General features: G+C 42.7%; 1 protein-coding gene across 1 annotated transcript in view; it reads right to left on the minus strand.

The window, feature by feature from the left end:
- Window positions 1–24,248, minus strand: part of LOC126212690 (cortactin-binding protein 2-like) — a 101,724-nt gene extending 77,476 nt beyond the window's left edge. The window contains exon 1 of the mRNA XM_049940106.1: window positions 24,119–24,248. The gene's annotated coding sequence lies outside the window, so the exon portion shown is untranslated. The remainder of the gene's footprint in view (window positions 1–24,118) is intronic.
- Between the last annotated feature and the right edge of the window lie 1,136 nt (window positions 24,249–25,384).

Below are 25,384 nucleotides of genomic sequence, written 5' to 3' on the forward strand. Positions count from 1 at the left end.
ATCACTCTTTCCAATGTGTCAGTCGTTTTGTATTTCGTTCTTTGTACCTTACGAACACGTCTGTACTAGTGGAGGAGTCACTGTGTCCTGGCGGCAAAGTTTAATCATCCCCCACCTGAACGTCATTTCCGCATCGTGAGAATTCTGAGGTGCAACGACCAACGCTCTTTAAGTTACTTCCTCTGTTTGCACACACACCTGCAAATCTACCGCTATTTCCGTTGGAAACGATTAGAATAAATATCTGTTGACATCGTGTATCAGCTATGTGTGAACATTAGGGAGGCATTTCGAGCCATGGAACAGAAGGAGTTTTGGAAATGGAAAATAAAGTTTAGAAAATGCTGTGTGTTCCAGTTGTCTGCAAAGAAACTTAGGACGACTCACGACAGATACGATTAGGCAGTCCAGTTACGTTGGATTCCCCAGAAAATTCCAGCAATCTTAGATAAATAAGGGTATACACGAGAACTGCGCAGGGGGAGTGGCACCTCATCTAGGAATGGTCGCAAGTAAAAGTAGGCCGTCCTGCGAATGAGTTAGGAGGCAAGCTCGCAAATGAGCGGGCCCGTGAAAGCGCAATAGATAGCTAGAGCGGAAATTTTGCGTCAGTGATGGAATTACAGATGCAGTGCGAAAGGAAAGTGCAGGGTGTATACGTGGACGAGGAAAAAAAAAAAAAAAATCCCGGATTTTTCCCGAAAATCCCGGTTAAAGGCACACTTCCTCCCGGGTGAAAATACCATTTTTCCGTGTTAAGTGAGAGTATACTTTTCCTCAGAACTGTAAAACTTACCAGTCTTTTGAATGGTTGTTTTATACAACGGCGTAGAATTTCCCGGCAGTTTAGGCAACGAAACTCAGGGAACGAAACTCAGGGAACGAAACACGTTTTGGGAAGATGTCTGACGTGCAGCAACATGTACACTACATATTTTCTTATTACTAAAGTATAAATTCGAATTCCACCAAACACCGCATGTTACTTGCCAAAACATTGAAATCTTTATTGCGATGAAGCCTGTCATAGCTCATGTCACGTGACCTCACCAGCCGACGACAGCAAGTTGGTCTACCTCCCAAGTCAAAATAACAGCTGCTCGCAACAATGACTGCTCACTACAATTGGTCATAACAATCTGCACGAAAGCTACCGAGAAGCGGAACTGCGCAGTACCTAAAATTCTTACGTTAGCTCATTTGAATTTGAAATATTTTGGTACCATGTTGCACGTGACCTGCAATCATGAGCCGGCCAGAGTGGCCGAGCGGTTCTAGGTGCTACAGTCTGGAACCGTGAGACTGCTACGGCCGCAAGTTCGAATCCTGCCTCAGGCATGGATGTGTGTGATGTCCTTAGGTTAGTTAGGTTTAAGCAGTTCTAAGTTCTAGGGGACTGATGACCTCAGAAGCTAAGTCCCATAGTGCTCAGAGCCATTTTTTTATAATCAGAAGATTGGCCAGCAAGACGAATTTTGGGTCCTAGTGCCATTTTTTCTTAAAAGGTGTTCTTTATATTATTTTATACGTGATGTGTAAGTACTGTTTCTTTTTGTACTGTTAATCAGTTTTCAAACTGTATTTCTATGCTTTTACAATAGCAAAATGATACCATGCCTGCTGTTGTCATAAAACTTTGCCTGTGAGTTCAAGTACTAAATACTGTTCCCTCCAACATTCAGCTGTCTGTATTTTAAATGTCAAGTAGCCTACTTGTACTTACGGCTACCAGATGGCAGTCGTGGTGTCGTGTTCACCTGGCCGCACTTGTTAAGGCGGGCGCCTCCGTCTGTTGCCACCTGTGGCTTTACAGGTGTGAGCGGCCCATAGTCATAGTGGCTCGCCTTCATGCATTATTTTTAAAAAATATTTGTGACTAAAGCCCTTATGGCCTGTTATTCATTCTATACTTGACCTCTAAGTACTGTCTGTCTTGTATTGTTAGTCAGCACTTCTACTTTTATATAAAAATTTACAAACAAATTCCTTTTCCCATAAATCTGTAATTATGTTATATACCACTTTAAACATTTAAATTCGCAACAAGGCACTCTTAGAAGTGTTGAAACCTGGTTAATGAGACAAAATTTTGACCGAGGGTTCATTTGTTTCAACTTTAATTTGTAAACCGTCACTGAACCAAGCAGCCATGTTTAAAACTTTGGCTCTAGTTACTGAACTGTGCATTGTTCTTGACAAAAGAATAAACAAAAGAAAAAAGAATACAGATATATGTAACTGAAAACTATGGTGTAGCTACAGAAAGAGATGGAGTGGATTCTGAGGTATATGCTGTATAGTAAATCTTACTACAGTACATTGTCCCACTTTACGTAATCTGTTACATTTGTTTGCTTTTCGCATCTAAGATGTGGGTACTCATTTTGCATCTGACGAGGTCTTCGTTGTGACGCCTGATTTGAAACCAACAACCCGCAAAAAAGAGTTTGAAAATAAGCGTTAACTCCCCAAAAAAGCAACAAAAAGGCAGAAAAAACGAGTATTGGATCTTACAGCCTATGCATTTCTCCGAAAATGGAATAAAAATACTTAGTTTTATTCGGTAAGTCGGAAGAAAGAAGTGCTAAGGGACTTTTCAATTATAGCGTTCACATAGGGATTAGATGGGACCATTAGATTCATCTACATCTACATTTATACTCCGCAAGCCACCCAACGGAGTGTGGGGGAGGGCACTTTACGTTCCAATGTCATTACCTCCCTTTCCTGTTCCAGTCGCGTCGGTTCGCGGGAAGAACGACTGCCGGAAAGCCTCCGTGCGCGCTCGAATCTCTTTAATTTTACATTCGTGATCTCCTCGGGAGGTATAAGTAGGGGCAAGCAATATATTCGATACCTCATCCAGAAACGCACCCTCTCGAAACCTGGACAGCAAGCTACACCGCGATGGAGAGCGCCTCTCTTGCAGTCTGCCACTTGAGTTTGCTAAACATCTCCGTAACGCTATCACGGTTACCAAATAACCCTGCGACGAAACGCGCCGCTCTTCTTTGGATCTTCGCTATCTCCTCCGTCAACCCTATCTGGTACGGATCCCACACTGATGAGCAATACTCAAGTTTAGGTCGAACGAGTGTTTTGTAAGCCACCTCCTTTGTTGATGAACTACATTTTCTGAGGATTCTCCCAATGAATCTCAAACGTGGCACCTGCCTTACCAACAATTAATTTTATATAATCATTCCACTTCAAATCGTTCCACACGCATACTCCCAGATATTTCACAGAAGTAACTGCTACCAGTGTTTGTTCTGCTATCATATAATCATACCATAGAGGATCCTTCTTTCTATGTATTCGCAATACATTACATCTGTGTGTTAAGGGTCAGTTGCGACTCCCTGCACCAAGTGACTATCCGCTACATATCTTCCTGCATTTCGCTGCAATTTTGTAATGCTGCAGCTTCTCTGTATACTACAGCATCCTCCGCGAAAAGCCGCTTCGAACTTCCGACACTATCTACTAGGTCGGTGTTGTAGCCGAAATATAGCATTCACATAAGGTGTAGATGGAACCATTGGATTTCGATGTTATAGGCAACAAGCTGTTGAAAGTGATGTCGCTACAAACGGTCTCGACTGAATGTACCCACAGGACGTGTGGCCTGTAATTGAAAAAAAGTGGCGTGCCAAAGCGCCTCCTCAAAGCTTTCAGGCTTGCAGTGAAATGACCACGACGAGAAAAATCGAGAAATTGCTGTCAATGAGACCGTACCGACGATTGCCCACCCACACTGCATTCGCGAGCGGAACAGGAGTAAACAGATAATATTTTGAACAGAAATCTTATTGAGAACAGTGTTTTAATTGGTACTAATGCCCTCTGTGATGATAACCGAAACAAACAGGACCCCTATACCGTCGGTAATTACGGAAGAATTACACTGGTTGGTTTTCAGGGCTCGGATGCAGCAGACACCCATGCATTAAATACGAGGGAGTTTTTATTCAGTCAAGACGTACTCCGAAGTATCCTACCTATTTCATCGGGAGTACCGTGTCACAGCTTCACTACTAAACATGGAATAACGTCTGTTTCCGAAGCGATCAATTCCGAGGGAATCCGTAATTTTCTTTAATTTCTATTCTACCACTTAGTACCAAGCTAGAGATAGATAAAAGTGTGAGCCGCATGTTGCTGCCTTCTGACATGACTAGAACAATGAGAAAAGTGTTTTGCTCTGAGGTTAAAACTGAGAACATACTGATAATTAGAATACTAGTCTGTACTTTGCCGCTCTTTATGTCGAATCTGACATTACTACCGGCAACAGTTTTAATATTTTTTTGTGAACAAAGCTTCCACACTTCAGACAGTAGAACGTGATACGTGTCGTACAGGTAAGTACGTCACTGGATACGCGATATTCTGTGTCTGGGCGAGACTGGGAAGGCAACACGACTGTATTCAGCTTTAAACATCATTTCTATAGGGCAGCGGCACATTTAGATTGCATGCATTAAGACAATTCCCACCGTAACATCAAAGAAAAAGAACTGAAAGATAACTGTCATTGTGAAACATGAAAGCAATAAATAGTGAGCGTGTGGCACTGGTGGCCGGGAGACCCCTCGCGGGGCGGTTCGGCCGCCGCTCCGCAAGTTCTGTAAAGCCACTACGGCGACTTGCGAGTGAATGAGGACAGAATGACGATGAAAGACACACAACACCCAGTCATCACGAGGCAGAGAAAATACCTGACACCGCCGGTAATCGAACCCGGGACCCCGCGCGTAGGAAGCGAGAACGCTACCGTAAGACCACGAGCCGCGGGCAACATGAAAGTGAGATTGCGACATACGAAGGTACTTAACAATACAACACTCACAACCACGTACGACATTATCAGTGCCATTGTGGACAATCTCTCTCTCTCTCTCTCTCTCACACACACACACACACACACACACACACACACACCCTGCTGTAGGAAAGCAAATGTCCCAGAAGTGGCGGGGCAGCGGTTCTGACGTCACGTGACACCCCCCCCCTCCCCTTTCGCAACGAACGCTGCAAGCCGTGGGCTTCGTGTAGTGCTTCGTGTAAGTTTCTTATTTTATTTTTTCCAAGAAGCGAGCACGGTGAACGCTTCCTGCTACAGAACGCTGCATTCCGAGTAAAAAACTCCGTCCTCCACTTGCCTCTACGTCCGCTCAGCATTGTTGAGTAACGACACGGCTGCGATTTTAAGTCCCTGTCGTAATACCTGAGGCCCTACATTGCAGTTTAACGCGAACAATACTTTGCGCAGTCCACCTTATTTCTGGACAGTACAGAAATTACCTGCACCACGCCATACGTGTAGACGGGGTACGATCGTCAAAACACGAGCAAATTATAGGTTCAGAATGTATCCTTACAAACACTTTACTGTCATTTCCAGCATTACAAGGGCTTTTAACTCTAAATCGTCTCCGCTTTTATTTTTCAAAGTTATTTTGATTTCAGTCTTACAGAGAAGCTTATATGTACAAGTTTTTAACGTAATTAATTCGTATGAGCTGCCCATTCAGAACATTATATCGATTCCGTTGACTGTTGGCTGCCCTGGTATTTATCCGAGTGCTCGAATTTTTCTGTCTGCTCACTAGCGCTGCGCCAAGTACGATGGCTTGAACGGCTATTCTGTGGCAGCAGTTTTTGTAGCAACAGGTAGTTATTTTTAACAGTTCGTAATGCGGGGGCGTTATCTGGGCTGTGATTGGCTGATGCCGAACAGACTGAGCAGTCGCCATATTCGGTTTTTATACTACCGGAGCACTGGTGCCACATTTAGTGGCTTTGTATCGAAACTTAGGTGCAAAGAAAAAAATCCAACGAACACTCCGTTACCTGTGCGGTTTCTCACAATACAGTATAACAAGGCGACATATCGGTACACACACGCCTGCAAGCTGCAGTAACTTCAGGGTCAAATACCAAGTTTGATTTCTGCCGCTTCAAATTAACTACAGTAAGGTCAACACTGTGGGTCACCACACACAACTGTTGACGTCATAGTAGTTTTGTTTAGTCCTATCTGGAAAGTTTCGTTCGAGAAAAACTTCGTTAATAAAGCTTTGCATGAACTTGTAAAAACTGCGCCATTCGTCATGTGAAGACTGGGTACTGCCTCTAACTGTGAGAACGGACACGGCTACACCTGTTGTTATAGTTTCTTCGAGGTCTCCTCAGTGACCTCTGCACATGTTGGGACAGTATTTGACTGATGTGTCGGCTGCTGAGTCCTGACTGCACTGGACCGACGTAAGGGGTCGTGGGTTCTCTTCCGCTCAGAAATCCGTGCCTCGCCGTGGTGTGCAAGAATGCGGGGTGCAGGAGGCCCTGCAGTATCCCTTAGGCCACACAGGACGCGCCTAGGATTTTTTTTTTTTTTTTTTTTTGCATTTTTGGTTATCATTCACTATCGTTGTTGGTCTGAGTATTTACCTTTGCTGCCATTCGCTCTCACCCGACGATTAACTGCTGTTAAGATAAACAAATAAAGATTTCATTAATAAAAAATTAAAAATCGGCTCCCTCATTCTCATTTCAAGAAAGAATTACTCCCTAATTAATTTTGAGTCTCAAAGAAAAATATTCTAGAAGACCCCTAACCAAAAGAGATTACAAAGATGATAGTAATTCTCTTCTAGGCGCATTAGAAAGTAAACGACCACAGAATTTTTCATGTTTTAAGTCTACCTAGGCAGTAATGATAATTTGCACTTTGTTCTATGTAAAGAAGTAAAGAGAGTAAATAATTTGTACAGGTGATAGGTATAAAGAAGTATTCAATACTAATTTTCATTGTAGGAAAACATGAAGAGAAATAGCTGTTTCAGCCTGATAAAAAAGGAGACTAAAATTATATCTCTGACTTGGCAGAGTTAACATGTCCGCTTGGAATTGGAAAAATTTACCCGACGAAAGAAAGGAGGCATGAATGTCGAAGGGCGTATTTTCATAAATTATAAGTAGAACAATATTTGCAAACACTAGATTTGCCAAAGTATTCAGCAATTTAACCGTGAATAAACGAGAAACGGAATCATTTGTGAGTGGTAACGAAAATTCATTATATTATCTGTTGTTGTTGTTGTAGTCTTCAGTCCTGAGACTGGTTTGATGCAGCTCTCCATGCTACTCTATCCTGTGCAAGCTTCTTCATCTCCCAGTACCTACTGCAACCTACATCCTTCTGAATCTGCTTAGTGTATTGATCTCTTGGTCTCCCTCTACGATTTTTACCCTCCACGCTGCCCTCCAATGCTAAATTTGTGATCCCTTGATGCCTCAAAACATGTCCTACCAACCGATCCCTTCTTCTAGTCAAGTTGTGCCACAAACTTCTCTTCTCCCCAATCTTATTCAATACCTCCTCATTAGTTACGTGATCTACCCACCTTATCTTCAGCATTCTTCTGTAGCACCACATTTCGAAAGCTTCTATTCTTTTCTTGTCCAAACTGGTTATCGTCCATGTTTCACTTCCATACATGGCTACACTCCATACAAACACTTTCAGAAACGACTTCCTAACACTTAAATCTATACTCGATGTTAACAAATTTCTCTTCTTCAGAAACGATTTCCTTGCCATTGCCAGTCTACATTTTATATCCTCTCTACTTCGACCATCATCAGTTATTTTACTCCCTAAATAGCAAAACTCCTTTACTACTTTAAGTGTCTCACTTCCTAATCTAATCCCCTCAGCGTCACCCGATTTAATTAGACTACATTCCATTATCCTCGTTTTGCTTTTGTTGATGTTCATCTTATATCCTCCTTTCAAGACACTGTCCATTCCGTTCAACTGCTCTTCCAAGTCCTTTGCTGTCTCTGACAGAATTACAATGTCATCGGCGAACCTCAAAGTTTTTACTTCTTCTCCATGAATTTTAATACCTACTCCGAATTTTTCTTTTGTTTCCTTTACTGCTTGCTCAATATACAGATTGAATAACATCGGGGACAGGCTACAACCCTGTCTCACTCCTTTCCCAACCACAGCTTCCCTTTCATGCCCCTCGACTCTTATAACTGCCATCTGGTTTCTGTACAAATTGTAAATAGCCTTTCGCTCCCTGTATTTTACCCCTGCCACCTTCAGAATTTGAAAGAGAGTATTCCAGTTAACGTTGTCAAAAGCTTTCTCTAAGTCTACAAATGCTAGAAACGTAGGTTTGCCTTTTCTTAATCTTTCTTCTAAGATAAGTCGTAAGGTTAGTATTGCCTCACGTGTTCCAACATTTCTACGGAATCCAAACTGATCTTCCCCGAGGTCCGCTTCTACCAGTTTTTCAATTCGTCTGTAAAGAATTCGCGTTAGTATTTTGCAGCTGTGACTTATTAAACTGATAGTTCGATAATTTTCACATCTGTCAACACCTGCTTTCTTTGGTATTGGAATTATTATATTCTTCTTGAAGTCTGTGGGTATTTCCCCTGTCTCATCCATCTTGCTCACCAGATGGTAGAGTTTTGTCATGACTGGCTCTCCCAAGGCCATCAGTAGTTCTAATGGAATGTTGTCTATTCCCGGGGCCTTGTTTCGACTCAGGTCTTTCAGTGCTCTGTCAAACTCTTCACGCAGTATCTTATCTCCCATTTCATCTTCATCTACATCCTCTTCCATTTCCATAATATTGTCCTCAAGTATATCGCCCTTGTATAAACCCTCTATATACTCCTTCCACCTTTCTGCCTTCTCTTCTTTGCTTAGAACTGGGTTGCCATCTGAGCTCTTGATATTCATACAAGTGGTTCTCTTCTCTCCAAAGGTCTCTTTAATTTTCCTGTAGGCAGTATCTATCTTACCCCTAGTGAGACAAGCCTCTACATCCTTACATTTGTCCTCTAGCCATCCCTGCTTAGCCATTTTGCACTTTCTGTCGATCTCATTTTTGAGACGTTTGTATTCCTTTTTGCCTGCTTCATTTACTGCATTTTTATATTTTCTCCTTTCATCAATTAAATTCAATATTTCTTCTGTTACCCAAGGATTTCTATTAGCCCTCGTCTTTTTACCTACTTGATCCTCTGCTGCCTTCACTACTTCATCCCTCAGAGCTACCCATTCTTCTTCTACTGTATTTCTTTCCCCCATTCCTATCAATTGTTCCCTTATGCTCTCCCTGAAACTCTCTACAACCTCTGGTTCTTTCAGTTTATCCAGGTCCCATCTCCTTAAATTCCCACCTTTTTGCAGTTTCTTCAGTTTCAATCTGCAGTTCATAACCAATAGATTGTGGTCAGAATCCACATCTGCCCCTGGAAATGTCTTACAATTTAAAACCTGGTTCCTAAATCTCTGTCTTACCATTATATAATCTATCTGATACCTATTAGTATCTCCAGGATTCTTCCAGGTATACAACCTTCTTTCATGATTCTTGAACCAAGTGTTAGCTATGATTAAGTTATGCTCTGTGCAAAATTCTACAAGGCGGCTTCCTCTTTCATTTCTTCCCCCCAATCCATATTCACCTACTATGTTTCCTTCTCTCCCTTTTCCTACTGACGAATTCCAGTCACCCATGACTATTAAATTTTCGTCTCCCTTCACTACCTGAATAATTTCTTTTATCTCGTCATACATTTCATCAATTTCTTCATCATCTGCAGAGCTAGTTGGCATATAAACTTGTACTACTGTAGTAGGCATGGGCTTTGTGTCTATCTTGGCCACAATAATGCGTTCACTATGCTGTTTGTAGTAGCTAACCCGCACTCCTATTTTTTTATTCATTATTAAACCTACTCCTGCATTACCCCTATTTGATTTTGTATTTATAACCCTGTAATCACCTGACCAAAAGTCTTGTTCCTCCTGCCACCGAACTTCACTAATTCCCACTATATCTAACTTTAACCTATCCATTTCCCTTTTTACATTTTCTAACCTACCTGCCCGATTAAGGGATCTGACATTCCACGCTCCGATCCGTAGAATGCCAGTTTTCTTTCTCCTGATAACGACGTCCTCTTGAGTAGTCCCCGCCCGGAGATCCGAATGGGGGACTATTTTACCTCCGGAATATTTTACCCAAGAGGACGCCATCATCATTTAATCATACAGTAAAGCTGCATGTCCTCGGGAAAAATTACGGCTGTAGTTTCCCCTTGCTTTCAGCCGTTCGCAGTACCAGCACAGCAAGGCCGTTTTGGTTAATGTTACAAGGCCAGATCAGTCAATCATCCAGACTGTTGCCCCTGCAACTACTGAAAAGGCTGCTGCCCCTCTTCAGGAACCACATGTTTGTCTGGCCTCTCAACAGATACCCCTCCGTTGTGGTTGCACCTACGGTACGGCCATCTGTATCGCTGAGGCACGCAAGCCTCCCCACCAACGGCAAGGTCCATGGTTCATAGTCAAATATAGTCAAATATAGTCAAATATAGTAGAGGGCGAACTGTGCTTTACACAACGTTGCATCACTTACTGTGAGAGCAGAGTTTTCGTGTGTTGGAATTTGCGAGATATTTGACCAAATGTGGCAGCTGCAACCGCTGTGTGGGGGTGAGCGGTTCGAACCACACCGTCTGCATCGCGTGCAACAATTGAAAGCCGCAACAGCAGACACACGGGCCGGAAGCGCCTTCTGATTTGCGACACAAGGCAGGGAGCAGTCGAAGATGGCCATTTCGCCTCCATGCTGATATTGAGAGACGTCACCACAAAGATGTCCACAACGACCAATAATAAACGGGCAGCGGGTTTCGTTATCGTACGGTGGACGATGTGGCCAATGTTCTGATGGCATAATAAAGTTCTGATTGCATAATAAATGCCCACGGTTGTGGAATTATGACACAGACTAGTTTTTCACTGGAACTTCGTAACTTTCTTGTACCATTGTAAGGAGACTCGGGTGCTGCCAGTGTGTGTTTGCTGTTGCGGCCGTCACATCGAGCGCTCAGAACGTCGACGTGGACGGCAGATACACGCAATAAACAGACTCCGGACAGACACCTGTGCACGTTGAATTTCTTCTGGACTTCAGCAGTTCAGGGCCGTGTCACATCACACACGTGTTGGCAGCGTTACCTCGTAGACTTGTTTTAATTTGTCCGTTGGCCTTTCTTGAAAACGCCTATTTTTTCAATCGCTTGGTACCACTCATCGTTCCAGCGGTCTGCGATGAACAGCTTCTGTGGCGGGAGCAAGTTCTTCCTCAAAATTTGTGCAGAATCTTGAAGGTACCTCACCCAGTGCAGATGCTTTCCACTGTTTAGGGTTTTTAGGTGGTTTTATGTTCCGCAACCACTTCACATCTGCCATTATTTCGGCGTTAGTGCGAAAACAGATGAGTTGAAATGGTTCACATGGCTCTGAGCACTATGGGACTCAACTTCTGAGGTCATCAGTCCCCTAGAACTTAGAACTACTTAAACCTAACTAACCTAAGGACATCGGACAAAGCCATGTCCGAGGCAGGACTCGAACCTGCGACCGTAGCGGTATCGCGGTTCCAGACTGTAGCGCCTAGAACCGCTCGGCCACCCCGGCCGGCAGATGATCTTCGACCGTGAAGTAACTTCGGAAAACAGTATAAACGATTAATTCGTTATCAGAGATCCATATTTTACGAAGTACCGCGTGTACATATAGGATCCGTGATTGAATAGAAGCATAAACCCACCAAGTTTACATTTTGCACACTACAGATCTTCTGTGAGGGACTTCTGACACGAAACACAAAAGCGGTAGTAAAGTTCGTTCCGTACCTCGCGTAGCAACACGCTGTCAGTGGCCAGCACAGAAACACTGACGCCTTCTCTGAGCTGTTCCAGTGTTTCTGGCAGTGGGGGTGGGAGAACGCTGTCCCCTGATGCACCCCCTAAGGAGGAAGCCACCTTTCCATATAAATGCAAGGTTGCTTCGTCACCGAAGTTCAGCACGGGGGCGACATGTTCATCCTCCAGTGCTGCCTCCATTGTGGCGCGAATCTGAAGGCTCCGGCCGCAACCTTCCGCTTTTAATTGTCGTGCGAAGTGTTACCGCCGACGCATGATCTTCCCAACACTTTGCTGCGGTATTTCGAGTTCGCGGCTTGTGCCTGCTGTTGACTTCTTTGGACTGCGTACAAAAATCTCGTTCACTCCCGTCCACGGTTGTAGCTGCCACATTTGTTCAAATATCTCGTGTATTCCAGCAAAGGAAATCTCTTCCGTCGCCTTGTCGACATTTAGTAAAGGCAGTGCATTCGTACGGTGGGGTGGTCGGTACAGTTTAAACTCGCTGGTCTGAGTTTACATCCACCCTGAGTTTACATCCACCCATCAGTCGTATCTGTAGTTGTCATACTTTGGAAATTTAGAATTCTGGAAACGAGTGAATCATTTCCGGTAGTCCTGTATTTCGCCTTCTGTCTGTCGCCTTCCGTTTCCGTACCGGTGTGGTCACTAAGCGACTGAACTCATGATTTCGACACGCTTGGTGGTTTTATGTAAGGCCAAAAGTTCTCTTAATTATTCGTTAGACAGGTTGGCAATACTGTATTTACAAGTCCTTAGACTAATATAGATAATATTTGCACACATAACCTGCCTCCAAGGATGCACGTGACAATGTTATCAAAGTACTTCTGTGCGTCTCCAATTAATCACTGCAGCGCCTAATATTTCCGTTCACAGAATGTACTAGCACTTCTGTACTAACTGACCACACAGCGACAAAACTACGTACTGACTTCAATGCTCATACCTGTACTGCGTACATTACCATCTGCCATCTTGCCGTAAGCAATCAACGATTACGTACGTGAATGTATCGGAACTATATTACTCCTTTCCAGAACACTATTTATTAAGTACGTACATCCAACTCAACGCAATTTCGCTCCTGACTAACGTACTCTTAGACAAAGACGCAGGTATCATTAATAGGTAGCGTGTGTTTGAATTCTAAAATTAATGTCTAGAACTTCATTCAGTGCAAAGTACGAAAAATAAATACACCAATGGCTTTACTCTTCCTGCAAAATAATGCTCAGTAGTTTATATATCATAGTGTTTTCTAGAACGTATGGTGACCTATCATTGTCGTTATTCATTGTTGTTCACGTCCTACTGACACTATGGTTTCCTTATAGTATCAGTGACGGATGGATCCTTTCCTTAGCTGAAATTTCGATTACAACATACGAAGTGCCACAGTAACTGATCCGTTAAGTTCTTTTAAGAGCAGATGGACCTCTACAATAGCGCAGACTTGTACACACTATATACATAATTTTCGTTACCACTCACGAATGATTCTGCCTCTCGTTTATTTATTCTTCACTGAAAACATACTGAATCTGTAGTTTAGTTCACTGTTGGCTTCCATCTAGAAGTGTGGTATCCGAACACGGAAGCTCCGAAGTACCAGTTTGCATGGAAAATTTTTCTCGATAATTTCACATCTCCAGAGAAAAACCGATTGTGAAGGGACTTTTCCAGAATGCGATTTTCACTCTGCAGCGGAGTGTGCGCTGATATGAAACTTCCTGGCAGATAAAACTGTGCCGGACCGAGACTCGAACTCAGGACCTGTGCCTTTCGCGGGCAAGTGCTCCAACAGAAGATCGCGAGTTCGAGTCTCGGTCCGGCACACAGTTTTAATCTGCCAGGAATTTTCGATTGCGAGGATTAGAGATTTTGTACAGAAACGAATTTTCTTTTAAATGGCGGTTAACACAAGAACTGGGTGTCTTCAGTTTTAGAAACGTTCAGTCATAAATAAAGCAATTGAACAAAAGCAATGTGTTGATAGCAGACTTTCTTTTATAGAAAGTTTGGAAAAAGCATTCTTTACACCAATTGCTTCATATTCAATTAACTAATTAAACCAAACAAGCAATAAGCCTCCTCAATCAGGCGATAGCAAGGAAAGGTGTTTGTATCTTCCCTCGAACCGCTTTTTCGCAATAAAGATCAGCGGTAATGGTTTATTTCCTATTGTACTTGGACGAAATACAAACAGTGTTTGTCGGTATTTTGCGTGATATTTTAGAGTCCTCCAGGAGTTGTATTGAACGACGAGCTGCCGACACGGTAGCTCAGCCTGCTCGGTCAGAGGGTTAGCTACCCTCTGTAGCAAAAAACTGAGTGAACCTGAACGGGTGTCATCGGACGTCCGCCCCGAACATATTCAACGAACAATATACAACGAAATGAGAAAAAAGAAACTGCGTCAGCGTAATGGTTAAGCTGTTTGACTGTTAATCGAAAAGTTCCGAGTTCAAACCTTGTTGGTTGCTTGATATTTTCTTTATTTAAAAACAATATCGAAATGTCTTACTTCATGAATTTTATTCGTCTGAATGTAATTTTGAAATTTATGGTGCTCTGTCTCTTCATTATAATCATAACAAGTTTTCGGTTTTTCTAATTTTGTCCTCCAATATTTCTTTTCATAGCAATTAAAAACAATGAAAAGGCACACATACAGTATTCATGTTATCTGTTTTGTTTGTATATCTTCTCTTCCGCAGCCGCTGTTTTACTATTCATATTGAGATATATTCTTTTGCGACAGTATTAAAAGTAATATTTAGAGCAGAATTTCGGCTCGTACGTTGCCGAGCTACTTGACTGACGCAATTCCTTGCTTCGCTGCTTTGAAACATCATATTCAATGTTTTCGTCGACTTATCGATGTTTTGGCAAGTATTTGCAGTCCGTTGTGACAAACACAAATTGTTGGGCACTGCACCTCACTGATCATATTTTTTAGTTTCTATGTTTTATTACGTTCACAATTCAGTTTTGTATACTTCGCCAACTTTGTTTTAATCAGAACGTTTTAGAAAAAAGCGAAATGACTGGTATAAATAAAAGTTTTATTACAGTCGCTAAAGATGGAATATTTCCCAATTTATAAACACTGTTAATGTTATAAAGGGTGTTTCATTTTAACTGGGGACATTGAAATCTCTTGAAAACGACACACAGAGCCAAAAGAAATCCTAATGAAAATTAGTTCCTCTCGAAAGGGGGCATCCAATTCTAACAAATTTGATCACAAATTCGTCGGATTTTGTATCATTGGATGACTTCGATGAATAGATACTTAAAAATATTGGATTCAAAGATGTACATACAAATGACGAAAGGAAGGTTTTAATGGAACGTAGTGATATCGCTGGTTCAAGGGCACAGTTTATATCGCTGGTTCAAGGGCACAGTTTTTAACACGTATTATTGAAGTAAGAAAATCAGGGAATTAGAACATTTTTTCCTTGGACGAAACATTGGTAAACCAAAATCAAACAAGAAAAGCGTGTTGGAAAATGAGTGATGGTTCGGGTGGGTGTAAAGTACCAGTTGGTAAAGGTGGACGAATAATTCTTCTTCACGCTGGTTCTGCTTCCGGATTCATTCCAGAAAGCAAATTAGTGTTCCGGGCAAAAAAGAGCAATTCAGTGGATTATCAGTCCGAAATGAACTCAGAGACATTTAAATTGTGGTTTAGGAATCAGTTTCTCCGTTACTTGCCTGCAAACTCGGTGATTGTAATGGACAATGCGAGTTATCACTCCGCTGTTGACAAGACACCCACAACAAGTACAAAAAAAGCCGGTATCATGTTGTAGCTTGCAAGTAAAAATATACCACATACTGCAAACCAAACTCGTGCCGAAATGTTGAAACTTGTAGCGCTCCATAAGCCTCGCACAAAAGTTTATGAAATCGATTGTATTGTTCAGGAAGATGGACATATAGTTTTGCGTTTGCCACCGTGTCATTGTCACTACAATCTGATCGTGTTAATTTGGGCACAAGTGAAAGGGTATGCCACAGAACGAAAAGTGACATTTAAAATTGCCGCTACAGAAAGGCTTTTGCACGAAGCACATGACAATTACTCCTTCAGCGTGGGCTGAATGTGTTCGGCATGCACAAAGGCTACAGGAGGAGGACATGGAAAGGGAAACTGTAATTGACAATCTGATTGAACGCATCGTCATCACTCTTAAGACCTGATGATTCGGAACGCGACACTGACTACAGCGATGCAGATGACAATCGCAGCGATTGACAACAATGAAAGGTAAGGCCCTTACACAATAATATTCACGTTCTTTCTTGTTTGTTACACAGTCGCTGTTTTACAATGGTATTGAAACATATTCCTCTTTTGCAACTGTAATAAGAGTCTTATTTAGACCAGACGCGTTTTTCTCTTTTGAAGCATCTTCAGTGCACAGTATTTCGTCTCCTCCATTGTTAAGTAACCTTTCGTAGTTTTGCGCTGCGGTAACAATATTCAACGTTTGTGTCGGCTGATCAGTGTTTTAGCATATAAATGCTGTTTGTGTGTGCCACACACAAAATTTATATTTGACATAGCTCAGAGCACTTCACTGATAAGTCCTAATGGTTTTGTAAGTACAAAGTTTTGTTTAATGTATTTTGCCTACTTCCTTTTGATTGATTGAAGTGATTTAAAATAAAGCCAAACGCCCGGTGTAAACAAAACTTTTATTACAGTCGCGGAAGACGGAATATTTCTCAATATTACATACGACACCTATCTGGTACTTAAATGAGATATTGTTATACAGTAAATTTTTATACGAAATTTAGGTATCTTTTCCAGATTTCATTCTCAACATTGTGGCAACTGAAATCGACCATACGGAAAGTATACGCTATGGACTTTTACCTCCGCAAACTGTTCAAAATTTTGTGCAATGGTTTACTACATTTAACGCTGCACAATAACTGCGTTGAACATCGAAACAAAATTAAGTCATTTATGGGGGGAAGGGATCAGTCAAGAACATGTGTAAAAATCAAATTTTTGGGCCCAATAGTTTTTGTGAAATCTAATGATAAGTGTGTCAAATCAGTGGCAATACCATGTTTCTGCACAGGCGAGCAGTGCAGTGATGACAAAATGCGGGGAGCACGTCTCTGTAGCAGCGAAAGGCTTAATGCGGCCGTGGTGGGTTTACTTCATAAGCTGCGCGCTCCCCCCTAAACGTAAGTTTGGGAACTATACTATACTATGGCGCTGCTTCTCTTGGCGCGTGCGTCGTGTGCAACTGGCCCCGCGTCTTGGGCGGGCATGCGCGAGCCGCCAAGATAAAAGAACTGAACTATAGTTTCTCAGGATGTTTGTTGTCGGGAATGTAGCGATAGAAAGAGGGCTTCAGTGCACTATTATTCCCACTATATTGTTTCTAGAATCAACATGAATATTATACAGAAGGCCATTAGTAATCAATATGTGTTGCCACTGCATTGGAAAGCACGTTTCGTCGTAACATCAGCAATAAAAAGTTCAACTCGATTATTTATTGTATTATTCAGAAGCCATACTGATTGTTACCGATAACTCGCGTCGTAAGTATGCGCGGGAATATTCTTCAGATCCATTTTGTTTATTTTTAGACCACTCGGCCAATGAGCTAACGAAAATTTGAAAGCACACGAAAAAGGGTAACTTAATAGTGAGACGCAATAAAACAGAGCAAACGAAACAAAACCGTGGACGGAACAGCCCGATCTGTACTGTAGACTTGGCCGCTGTTTCTATGTTTCGATACAGTGTATCGATACGTGGAACTGTTTCAGTGTTTCGAAACGGCTGTGGTTCTGTGTTTCGAAACAGTGGTGTTTCATTCTGCCCTGTCTCTAACAACGGAACCAGATTCGATCTGGAACCAGACACAAAAACTGTATCGTTGTTTCAAGATAACGCTGTTTCACTCCACTTAAGCGTGGAACGGACTAATTGTATAGAAACAGACATGTTTCATTCCGCTCTGTGTCGGATGAGATTCGGGCACAGATACTGAAACACATATAGCGTATCACTTCATGAAACTCTTTCAAGAGTGTCGAAATATTTTTCACGAACAACAGCATGAAGCTTAAGATTTCCGAAAATAAAAATTCGTTTCTAGCTGACTGCCCGATTCTGAAAGGGCGTAATATCTACTTTATAAACACTAACCAAACAATAAAATAACGCACACTATTCACATTCAAAATAATAAATGTGTGAAAATCATTCAGTTATATTACACATATTTTATAACATACGCTTCTCTGTTCATGTACACTAATGATATCGAAAAACGCAAGTAAGCCTACAATATCTTGAATAAAAAGGGCGCGGAGTGGCAGTTTTAAGACATATACGTAAATCAGATGTGGGTATAACTGCAAGCAAGCCGCTTGATGTATCACTGGTGGTGTTCTGGTGAACGGGAAGGGCTGGGAAGCGGGGTGAATTTATGTAGTAATGGTTCGAAACACCTTGAGGGACAAAAATTTTTCCCGTTATATATTCGAATTACGTGGCGTTATTTGTGAGTATAGTTAATGTGCCTATTCTCCACAATGATTTCCTTTATGTGCATGGAAATTAGCTGGATGGGTAATGTACTACATACTAACGGAATGTGGGAATCCCAGAAGCGTATCCGTTTTTTCTGCAGTTTGCTCCCGCCTCCAGTTCCGTTCGTGGTGGTTCTACTGTCTTCAGCTATGGCGGTATGAAGCACTGTGGGGGATTATTTTAAGAGGATGAATCCCGAGGAAACGTTCGGCAGTGTTGTCGTTTAATAGTTCAACTTCTTGCTTAAACAGACTTTTGGGACATTAGCATCCAACAGTCAATTTAAGTGAAACTCGGTCGAAACCAGTTTTTATGAATCTGGAAAGTGACGAAGCCAGTTAAACTCCCACAGCAATTGTTCAGGAATCTGCCGATTCAGATCTGGGTAGGTGTGGTGCAATAAGAGCAGTACCTTCATCCAAACGAGCCAAAATAGACGAATAAATGTTAAGGCGTGTTGTTAAAGAATAGTTGAGAGTGAAGACTTTAGAAAAATGACATTTATAAATGAAAAATATTTACCCCCAGTAGAAAAACCGTCTCAAACAGTTTACTCTCTCAAGTGTTAGACAACACCCTAACACGAGTACGATGTGCAGTGCAAGCTACATCCTACATCTGCATTACGACTGATGGATGGACGTCTGTGAGCAATGAGAATTATATTGCAGTGACTGCTCACTTCATTAATGAAAACTGCAATCTTAAGTCATATTTGATATCCATAACAAGCATACAGCTAAAAACATTTCCAGTGAATTACAAAATGTGATATCAGCTTTGGGTATAACCAAAAAAATTATAGCTTGCACTACAGATAATACATCTAATATGGTGGAGGCATTGATGATGTGCAAATGGTGGCATGTACCTTGTTTTGCACTTACACTGAATTTAACTGTGGAAGTAAGCCTTGAACCAATTACTGAGACAAGAGCAAAAGTGAAGTCAATAACGGAATTTTTCAAAAGAAGTCCTCAAGCATTTGAGAAATTACGCAATATTCGGAAGCAAATGGGCGTCCCTATTTTAACGCCGAAACAAGATTGCCCTACGAGATGGAATTCCTTGTATGAAATGTTTGACAGGCTTTTGAAAATCAAATAGCCTTTACATCTTCAGTGCGGATTTACAAACGAAACTGTCCAACGGTCAGGTATTGAAAAATCTTGTGAAATACTATCTCCTTTTGTGCAAGTCACAACAGAAATTAGCAGCGAAAGAAATGTAACCTTGCCAAAAATTCTTATTAAGCAAAGGTTTACAAAGTCACTGTCAGACCTAAAAATCAGATTAGAGCAACGAGGCCATTAATACAGTAACTGCTAAACTTGAGGATGGAATCTGTACCTGCCTGTACGAATTATTTAAATCTTAGTCTGGATTTTATACTTCAAGGAAACATTCCGACCTCTACATTTCAGTCACCTTGACATGTTTTAACATGTTTTCCAGTTCTATCAGGTTACATATTATGAGCTGTACCCAGCTGACTAATGTTTGATGAAAAACTGCCATATTTGACCATTGCGTTATATGCTCCAGTCTGTTATGGCAATTTTTTGAGCTCTGTGTATCAGTAACTTTGCAGGCCTGCTCTGTGAGACAAACAATGGTAAATTTAACTGTAAGGAAAGAGTGAGTGGCACACTCATAAATGTTGTTTCAGTGCCTCGCTTCCCAGAACGCTATCTCAATAAATTAGATCTCATGATATGCAAGAGCCCATACAAATTTTCACTCATAAAACTATCAAAATTAGGAGCTACAATACAGGGAAAGGAGTTTGGGAAAATCTGCTATGTCAAACATACCGACTCTGTCCTCAGCCAGTTGGAAAGTATAAAAGTCACACGACACGAAAGCAGCGCATTTGCTGTAGGAAATATAAAACTGTCAAGACACCTAAGTGAACGTTTCATACTTTCTGCGATTTAATTCGCACACACACATCTTATTTGTGTTTATACGGAAATATTTATACAGTACACATTTAAGATGACAATGTTAGGTCTACACGAGTACAAAACACAAACTGTTTCGAAACTGCGTATCGAAATATTACATTGTATTGTTTTATTTGTTTCGAAACAGGTACGTGTTTCAGTTCGCCCACCTCTACTGTACTCGCCTGGGACGTGGGGACTTCCCCGGGGTGCCGTGCGCACGTGTCAGAGGCGTGCGGGGCTGGCTGGCTGCACCGACGCCTCTTCGTGCAGAGGCTGCGCGCGTCTTGTTCAAAATTAAATGGCTCTGAGCACTGTAGGACTTAACTCCTGAGGTCATCAGTCCCCTAGAACTTAGAACTACTTAAACCTAACTAACCTAAGGACATCACACGTCCGTGCCCGAGGCAGGATTCGAACCTGCGACCGTAGCGGTCACGCGGTTCCAGAGTCAAGCGCCCAGAACCGCACGGCCACACCTGCCGGCGTGCCTTTACACTAGGGACGAACGGTGCCCACTAGTGAAAAATAGTGCCGATAACAACGTATTTCGCTCCATGACATCAAAATGGACATAGAACACTCTTCGAAATCTAACATCCGTAAATACGTGCCGCAGCAAGATTTCTTGCATTTCTTTGGCTCCAGCAACTTACAACGATACTGTAACCTGTCGGGCTAGCCTAGACCTCGGGCTATGCAACACATAACTTTTCCAGCACAGCATACATTACAAAAAATAAGATGGCAGCCATTCTGTTGTGTCCGCAAGTGCGTCACGTCACACAGCACATCATTACGCCACGAGTCAATGTGGAAGTCCGGTATCGGCAGCTGCGACCTACTCCAGTTCAGACAGCCGCCTGTACTGAAGATACGGGTATTTACAGGACGTACCTAGAGTTGGTGCTTTAACAGAAATGAAACACACGACGGGAGTCAGACAACTATAGATTTCTTTTAACTGACTGACTACTGAATGGTTGATGACCAAACGGGCCACACAGGCGACAGCGAAATTTTCGCCAATCGCTTTTTTCTTCGACAGAGGCGGCTGGTCGGAAGTAAAATGCACCTACTCGCCGATGTCCACTGTGGTCTGTAATTATCGTATGGCAACGCAACTTGGTAGATATGCTAACGCGTTAATGCGATACCTGTCTGCGCTGGAAAATTTTTTTTCCAGTTTTGGTTACCAGGTGCGAATCTCTCGCTGTGCAACATCTCTCCGAAGTCTCCGGTGCTCATACTGAACGAATTGTGCAAGTGGCGGTTAATAATAAAATCAACATTCTGCGTTCCTCAACTTGTTTCGCCCTTGCTGCCCACGTTCCGTTCCCAATCCATTACTTATAGAAACATTTCCAAAATTGGAAATAATTTCTTTCCAGTGTAAATCCGTTCCCCATTGACGCATCAGTATAGCTACCGATCTTCGCGGCCATACGACAGCTAACGGCCCACGCCGGACCCCCGCGGGTGTCTGAACGTCTGACGGCATTTTTATGAAACTGTTTTTCTGCTGCGGCTACTGTTCATCCGTCAACGTCACATTTCCCCACACTTCCACACGACTAATCTCGCTACACACGAGACGTTTTGGAGAGGTCTTTTAATACGGTGTGCATCAATTGCGTTGCATATTTTCTGATAGACCGGTATAAATACGAAAACCACCACACAAACTTCAACGTCAAAAGAGTGAAAGCAATTTGGAGCACCGATATCGGGGTAATTATTATTCACAGAATTCCTGCGACTTTTATCAAATCATACTGTCCCTGCGACAGGGAAGAAAACTTAACTTCGAAAACCGGTACATCAACACACCGATTGTCCAAATTGAAAATTATATAGTTGTGGTACTCAAATTTGCGTTTCATGGCGATGTGCACTCTAACTGATACACATTTTCAGCACTGCGTCAGTAAGACGTTAGTGCCTGCCCGTAATTCCGAAACAGAGACTTAACATCGATAATGGGTAAGGCTTCATTAACAGTAAGAGTCTAAACGAAGTATTTACTATAGGTTTCAGTCAAATATAATTAGCAAATCTCTCTACAAATGTTACCATTCTGACGTGATTCACTCCTGTGACGGAAAGCGACAACAGAAATCTACCTCCACGTTCCATACTATTGCACTGGAAATGAGAAATTAAATCTCTACTCTGCCGTCGTTAATAGCCTGCACACAAAAATTTACACTGCACTTTAATCGTGTCATTTGAACCTCAAGTACAGAAGTTTGTGACAGTTTCACAATCGGTAATATACCTTCTTTCGTCACTTACGATGCGATAAATGCGCAAGCACGACAAGCCACGCAGAACACGACGCGTCTCAAAGAGATCGCCGATGCGTTGCTTTGTCGACACACCAGGCTGTCTTATCAGACAAATATTAACACGAGAACGGACAGACGAAGCGCTGCAGCGTCGTGTAGTGCAGAAAAATTGTGGTGTGTTATCGCTTCCCTTTCATCAGTACTCTCATACTAGGAGACGTGACGTCACAGAACGATAAACAACAATGCGAAAGGTTTACTTCAAGAGGCACAAACATTACGATAAATTCTCAAGAATTCGCCAACTACCAATCAAATCTTCGCCTCAGTCTAACCAGGATATTAGACAAAGCAACAAATCGCTCGCGCATCGCAATCTCAACTCCAGATAATTGTAAAAATAGTGAAATGAACGCGAGTGCTGCGTGTCATGGCCAGAAGCACGTCGGCATGGCGCCACGTGTTGTGATCCGCGAGTGGATTACACAGTATTCGGAATGCCCATGCACAAAACGACTTCCGACGTCTGATTACTTTCCAGACGATTTAACGTGTGTAATACTTGATGTTAAGCCTGTAGGCGAGAAAAAGTTTAGGGACGGTTTGAAATTATTCTTATCGTGTTTTCGAAGTCGCCAAAACAAAAGCCAGTTTTTCGCGCGGCTAAACGTGTGTGTCGTTATATCTGTACGACGATGTAATTCTGCCAACACTTCGTATGGGGTGCGTGGACAATGTCAGCAAACTGTTGGCAATATAGGGTCAGTTACAACGAAGTAATAAATTAAAACGTTAAGTGTGATGCCGAAGGGGACCGCATGACCGGCGAAATGTGCTACTTCACGTATGTGTGTGTGTGTGTGTGTGTGAGGGGGGGGGGGGGGGCGAAAAATATCTTAAGTGTTTGAAATGTCGTCTGGAGTTTATTGCAAATCGCTAACTGCCGTCATCCTGAAAGACTGGCTGAATAACGTCCGCATATTTCACCGCCATGACTTACATCACCTCGACACACGCCAAGTTACCAACTGTGGTAGTTATGTTACTATGTGGACCCCGTAATGTCAGATTATACCTCTGAATGAGTACGGTAGGACAGCATTTTAGATGTTTAAAGTCGGCAAAAGTAAGCGAAATATTGAAAAACAAATTTTTGTCATCCCTGCAAACCGCTAGATAGGCAACCTGTAACCGACCTCCGGTTCCAGGCTGGCGGTCCAGTGTTACAGACAACCACGGCTGTTGGAATCATTGGCAGAAGACGCCGTGTCTTCTTATCCTTGCTCAAGTTTTCACCGGTTAAAAGGCTGGAGCAAGGCGATAAATAACGAGCAATAAATTACTGAACACTCAAACCGGTAATTTAACACCCTGTTCGCGACCCCATTGTTCGTAGCCATCGTGATTTTTAAAAGTAAGAGAATATATTAGACAAGAGGAGTTCCTTGACGTTGCCCTTATTGAGTTACGCGACAAACCACCAAAAGCGTGCAGAACATCGGCAGCTTCCAGAAATTCCAGTAGCCTGCTGGCCGCCTTACCTTTGTCAGGTCGCACGCTCCTCTCCTCTCGGCCGCTCCCTCAACAGTCAACTGTGAACTGGGCCGCACAGAGAGCCGGGGCGCGCGGCTGCCCCCACCCAGCTCTGACGTCACGGGGCGGCGTTGCCAGGCAGGCGAGGGAACGGCTGCGGCAGGGCGGGCGAGGCGTCGACGTCGGTGTCGGCACGGCCGAGCAGCCTGCGTCCCATCCACGCCACAGGCCGTTCATCTCGTTCCGCGCTATACAGCTGGTAACACCTCCCCCCCCCTCACAAAACCGGATTTCGTAAACCGATTACCAAATACCGCTTCCTGTGAACGCAAAGATGAAAGAAGACGCTGTATTTTTGTCACGGGATGAGGACGGGTGTGTACAGATGATTTTCCGTCGCGATTCGTCTCGATCATTTGCTACGCCGGAAGTGAAGGACGGATGTAACAAGTTGTCGTTAAAGAACGTTAAAGTGCTATCAATGTTCAATTGTATTCATAGTTACGGATTAGCTATTCAGTTGTGTAACAAATTTGTAGTAGATGCAACCGAGGTGGTGGCGTTAAGTTCCTATCGGACCAAACTGCTGAGCTCGTCGGTCCCTCAGCTTACACACTACTTAATCCAACTTACACTAAGTTACGCCAAGGACAACACACACGCCCATGCCCGTGGCAGGACTCGAACCTCCGACGGGGGGAGGCGCGCAGATGCAACCGACACTATGTCTTCAGACTGTTAGGGACAACAGTTAGAAGTAGCCGGCAGTTGCAACACAGGGTTCGGCAGGCTCGCTTTAGTGCCCTCCATTGTCTGTTGTTTGTTGCATGTGAGGGAAACTCGTGCCCGTTAATACGAGGAGAAGAAAGTGTTCTTCCTCTAAAACCATGAAAGGAGAGTTCCCTGTCGAAGTAAACCACAACTATACGAAGGTACAATGTACGCTGTGTCGTTCAGTATTTTTCATTGAACATGGGGGACGTGTCGACAAAACGCAACACATAAAGAAAAAGAAGCGACTGATCGCCGTTTCTGCGAGAATTTCTGGCAGCATAACTTTCTTTTTAAGTACGGATAAACTACAAACAGTGGAAGACTTTGGCGTATCAAGTTGAAAATGTTAGCGGTGGAAAAGTTGTGTGCTTGTAGATGAAGCCAAGGAAAACTTACGGCCACTTATGTGACACGTTTTGACAGTCGAAATGACGCACAGCCAAGAGAAGTAGCGTTCTTTCTGTTGACCTATAACAATGAAGACATGAGACTTGGAAAGA

The sequence above is a fragment of the Schistocerca nitens genome, chromosome 11, assembly GCF_023898315.1.
Source record: "Schistocerca nitens isolate TAMUIC-IGC-003100 chromosome 11, iqSchNite1.1, whole genome shotgun sequence".
Classification (NCBI taxonomy): domain Eukaryota; kingdom Metazoa; phylum Arthropoda; class Insecta; order Orthoptera; family Acrididae; genus Schistocerca; species Schistocerca nitens.